Below are 5,996 nucleotides of genomic sequence, written 5' to 3'. Positions count from 1 at the left end.
ATTATCTTCTGGAAGACTGGTTTACTATATGGTTTTAGTATTCTGTGGGACTCCATAGCTAGTAACTCTTAAGTTAGTCAACCCAAGACATGCATCTCCTACACAACAAAATTTATCAGCAATAGAGTTGAATTGTAACTTAAAAACATGGAAGCAGGCCAGATGCAGTGGTTCTTGCCTGTAATCCCAGCATTTTAGGAGGCTAAGGTGGGAGGATCACTTGAGTCCAGGAGTTTAAGACCAGCCTGGCCAACATGGTACAACCCCGTCTCTACAAAAATTATAAGAATTAGCCAGGTGTGGTGGTGTGTGCCTGTAGTCCCAGCTACTTGGGAGGCTGAGGTCAAAGAATCACTTGTGCCCAGGTCAAGGCTTCAGTGAGCATGATCGTGCCACTGCACTCTAGCTTGGGCAATCGGAGTGAGACCGTGTCTCAAAAAATAAAAACAAAATGTGGCAGCAGCTTTGAAAGGGAACAATATGATCAAAAGACTCTTTTTACTAAAAAAAAAAAATAGGCTGGGTGCCATGGCTCACACCAGTAATGCCAACACTTTGGGAACCCGAGGTAGGTGGATCACCTGAGGTTAGGAGTTTGAGACCAGCCTGGCCAACATGGTGAAACCCTGTCTCTACTAAAAATACAAAAAATCAGCCAGGTGTGGTGGCACATGCCTGTAATGGCAGCTACCCAGGAGGCTGAGGCAGGAGAATCGCTGGAACCCCAGGAGGCAGAGGCTGCAGTGAACCAAAATAACACCACTGCACCCTAGCCTGGGTGACAGAGCGAGACTCCATCTCAAAAAAAAAAAAAATACATATATGTATGTATGTGTGTATATATATAGTGATTACCAAGCTTAGTTTCATGAAAATCTTTTTTTTTTTTTTTTTTTGACAGTGTCTCAGTGTGTCACCCAGGCTGGAGTGCAGTGATAACAATCTTGATTCACTGCAACCTCCACCCTGCCGGGGTTCAAGCGATTCTCGTGTCTCATCCTACAGAGTAGCTGGGATTACAGGCGTGCACCACCACACCCAGCTAATTTTTGTATTTTTATTAGAGACTAAAAATGGTTTTGCCATGTTGGCCAGGCTGGTCTTGAACTCCTGACCTCAGGTGATCTGCCCACCTCAGCCTCCCAAAGTGCTGGGAATGACAGGCGTGAGCCACCGTGCCCAGCCATGAAAATCATTTTTGAGTTTCTCTTATTCAGCTAACCTGGGTATCCAATGTCTTTCCTTTGTGGGTGATGCTTTCCTTGTGTACACGTGAGATCCAGTATCATTTACTGAGATTTGTTGCATACCTGTATGTTGACCATTTTTCTGTTAACCTTGTTCTAAAAACCATAAAACAGTACCATGGCCCTGCTGGTGTTTATTCGAGCTAGCTGCTCAGTCCTAACTAATATATTTACTAAACTTAGGATATTTTAAATTAGGACTGTAATAAGGAGGCTATACTCCCAGCCTCACTTTATTTAGCTTACTTCATTTAGTTATAAGGGCAACTTGTTTATAATCTAGACCATACTATTTCCTTTCCAGTGATGTTTATGTGTTGGTGTGTAATATTAACTGTAATGGCAGCTACCCGGAAGGCTGAGGCAGGAGAATCGCTTGAACCTGGGAGGAGGTTGCAGTGAGCCAGGATCATGCCACTGCACTCCAGCCTGCGCAAAGGAGCAAGACCCTGTCTCAAAAAATATAAAAATAAAAATAGAGCCGGGCGCAGTGGCTCACACCTGTAATCCCAACACTTTGGGAGGCTGAGGCGGGCGATCACCTGAGGTCGGGAGTTCGAGACCAGCCTGACCAATTTGGTGAAACCCCCGTCTCTACTAAAAATACAAAAATTAGCCATGCGTGGTGGCCGGCATCTGTAGTCCCAGCTACACAGGAGGCTGAGGCAGGAGAATTGCTTGAACCTGGGAGGCAGAGGTTGCAGTGAGCCAAGATCCCGCCACTGCACTCTAGCCTGGGCGACAGAGTGAGACTCCATCTCAAAAATAAAAATAAAAATAAAAATAGTAGACCAGGAGCGGTGGCTCACGCCTGTAATCCCAGCACTTTGGGAGGCCAAGGCGGGCGGATCATGAAGTCAGGAGATCAAGACTATCCTGGCTAACACGGTGAACCCTGTCTCTACTAAAAATAACAAAAAATTAGCCAGGCGTGGTGGCGGCGCCTTTAGTCCCAGCTACTGGAGAGGCTGAGGCAGGAGAATGGCGTGAACCCGGGAGGCGGAGCTTGCAGTGAGCCGAGATCGCACCACTGCACTCCAGCCTGGGCAACAGAGAGAGACTCCGTGTCAAATTAATTAATCAAAAAATAATAAAACCAAAGATGAGATAAATACTACAATTGGCATATGCTTTGATCGTTTATGAAAAGCAAGGTGGAATAACAGAAAAGAAGAGGACGGAAGGAGTAAGGGAGGCAGGGAGGGAGAGCTCTCACAGGCTCATAAGGGGAAATACGCAAATTAAGTGAGATGACATAGTGGCCTCAATTCCGGAGAAATGTATTAAAAGGACTCCTGGAAATGGTATGCTGAGTAACATGACAGTGTCTACTCCAGCTTCATAGCAGACAGAGGATTTTCCAAGGGATCTTTTCTTATGCCCACCCACAATGAAAGCACACATCGTGATATTAAATCAGAGCTATATTTAGAAGTGTAGAGAACTAATTTAATAAAAATACAATCTAAGCCTGTTGTCTAGTCATCTTAACTGTATGAATAAAAAAGTTAGAGGGTAACAGATTAACATGCTAACTTTTTATCTCTGAGGTATTATGAGATTGGGGCCAATTTTTAATTTACTTTTAGTGTTTTCTACTCTGGCTTTCTTTCGCATGTTTGCTATGATGAACATAACTTTACGATCATGGAAAAAAGATTTTTAAAAACAAATCCATTTCCTGAGCTCTGAGAGAGAAGGCACTCCAACACTCTTGCTGTAACAAAAGCTAAAAATGCTGTACCAACTATAGAAAACGTTTCTAACTCAGCTGCTCAGCTGGTAAACACGAAAAGAAATTAGGCGCCCAAGGAGATAAGTAAGCAAAGCACTAAAGTAAGCTTCTGCCTAAAGGGCATTTGCCGAATATGTCTGAGCAACACAGACTCCTCCTGAGGACAAAACCCAGGCAGCCCAAGTTAGGGGGTCCCTTTTCCATACAATGCTGGGACCTCCCTGGGGTCTCCAGCTCAGTGAACTAAAAAATTGTAAGTAAAGAACTCAGACTCTTTACAGGTGGCTCAAGACTGTAATCCCAACACTTTGGGAGGCCGAGGCAGGCAGATCACTTGAGGCCAGGAGTTCGAGATCAGCCTGGCCAACATGGTGAAACCCCGTCTCTTACTAAAATACAAGTATTAGCCAGGTGTGGTCGTGCACGCCTGTAATCCCAGCTACTCGGGAGGCTGAGGCAGGAGAATCGCTTGAACCCAGGAGGCAGGGGTTGCTGTGAGCCGAGATCATGCCACTGCACTCCAGCCTGGGTGACAGAGCAAGACTCCATCTCAAATAAACTAATTAATTAATTAAATAAAATAAAAGCTAGCACGAAAGACACGCAACTCTTTCTTGCACTTGAACATTTAGAGGTCATCATTATTATTGAAATTAGGGGCCAATGTTGCCCTAATTTCAACATTTTTGTGTCTTAAGGAATAGGGAGCCCTGGGGAAGGGGGAAGAGACGGGAATGGCCAAGTCAGTGGTGCAGTCAGCACACACACATTTATACATTAAATCTGCTGCCTCATACGGGTGTAGTTCTTGATGCCCCAAAACAATTACAGTAGTAACATCAAAGATCACTGATCACAGACCACCATAACATATAATAACGAAAAAATATGAGATGTTATGAGAACTACCAAAACGTGACACAGAGACACAAAGTGAGCACATGCTGTGGATAAACGGCGCTGACAGACTTGCTCGATGCAGGGTTGCCACAAACCTTCAATTTGTGAAAAATATAGTCTCTACAGAGCACAGTAAAGTGAAGCGCAAAAAAACAGACATGTCTGCGTGCTGAAAAGCATGCGAAACCGAACAATGTATTTTTACAGATTCAAATATGTGATACAACTCTGACGAACAGGAAATGATAAAATTCAGAGCAGTGGTGTTACCTTTGCTCAGTGGGGATCGCAAAGGTTCTTCTAAAACTTGGGTGAAAGATACAAAGATTTGCATTGTATTTTTATTCTTTAAAATTTACATATTTTAAATATTTTACACCTCTCAATATTTAATAAAAACTTTTTTAAAAAGATTCAGGAAAAATGGCTGGACACAGTGGCTCACACCTGTAATCACAGCACTCTGGGAAGCTGAGGCAGAAGATCACTTAAGGCCAGGAGTTTGAAACCAGCCTGGGCAACATAGCAAGACCCCGTCTCTACAAAAATTTAAAAATTAGTCCAAAGTTGTGGTACACACCTGTTGTCCCACCTACTTAGCAGGCTGAGGCAGGAGGATTACTTGAGTCCAGGAGTTCGAGACCAACCTGGGAACACAGTCAGACCCTCCTCTCTACAAAAATAAAAAATGAGAAACAGCCAGGCATGGTGGCGCATGCCTGTAATCCCAGCTACTCAGGAGGCCGAGGCTGGAGGATCACTTGAGACCAGGAGCACGAGGTTGTAGTGAGCTATGATCATGTCACTGCACTCCAGCCTGGGTGACAGAATGAGACCCTGTCTCTAAAAAAAAAAAAAAATACAGGAAAAGAATTTGGCCAACATAAAGGAATGATTACCCTACCCTTTAGAGTCCAATATCCTTTCCCACAATATTGGCTAAAACTACACAATATTCATGCTATTTATGATTGAATTCACTAGTAAGAGTCAGCACTCTGCGTGTCAATAGATTGATACGCATTAGAACCCAAAGATGCATGCAGGAAAGCCGACCCACACAAGAACCCTGGGTCCAGAGACAGGATGAGCTGCCTGGCCTGGGATTCCAATGGTGTTCAAACCAGTCACACATGGCTTTGAATCTGAGATGTCATCAAAGTGCTCCATACCGCAGGCCTTATAAGAGAGCAGCACTTAGAAAATTCTCCTGACAGTTGTTAATTGCTAACATTTCAACTGCAAAGAAAACAGACTCCATACACGGCTCTAGTGGAAAACCATTATGTGATTGTGAGTTAAATACTCCTGGGTACTGACTGAAGGCATGCAGGAGGAGTACAGAAAAGCTCAAGGAATAGTCTCTGGCCCTAAAGGCACTTGCGTCATCACTGAAATAACCTTTTATCACACACAAAACAAGGATCTACAACATGAGAAACAAAACCACAACAGCAGACACGACAAATCAGTCAAACAGATAGTATTTTAAATGCTCAGATGAGGATGGGAAAGAAAGGAAACCACCACCATAAGGGAGAAAGCTTTAAGCCTAAAGCTCCGGTTCCGGGGGGCTGTCAGCACGTGCGCGTGCACACACACACACACACACACCTCTCCCATGATGCACTGTGTAAGAAAAACTATGGAAGGCCAGAGAGCCCCCCAGCTCAGGGGACAGTAAACCAGTTTGCCTAGCATTCCAGCCCCTTATGGTGGCAACAGCACATAAAATGAATAAAAATTGATTATGGGCTGGGCATGGTGGCTCACACCTGTAATCCCAGCACTTGAGCCCAAGAGTTTGAGACCAGCCTGGGCAACATAGTGAGACCCTGTCTCTATTTAAAAAAAATAAAAAATAAATAAAAAAAGATTATGGATTTGTATATTTAAAAATTTCCCTGCTTGATTTACCATAAATTTATGACAAAATCGGTATGAAGAGAGCTTTAGATGTATTTTAAATCAAAGAGATACCTGCTTCCACGTAAAGCTATAAAATATATCCAGTATTTTTAAAATAAAAACAAAAACCCACTGGGCGTGGTGGCTCAGGTCTGTAATCCCAACTTTGGGGGCCTGAGGCAGGTGGATCACCTGAGGTCAAGAGT

Source organism: Pan troglodytes, chromosome 22, assembly GCF_028858775.2.
Source record: "Pan troglodytes isolate AG18354 chromosome 22, NHGRI_mPanTro3-v2.0_pri, whole genome shotgun sequence".
Classification (NCBI taxonomy): Eukaryota; Metazoa; Chordata; class Mammalia; order Primates; family Hominidae; genus Pan; species Pan troglodytes.
Note: the sequence above shows the minus strand (reverse complement) of the source record.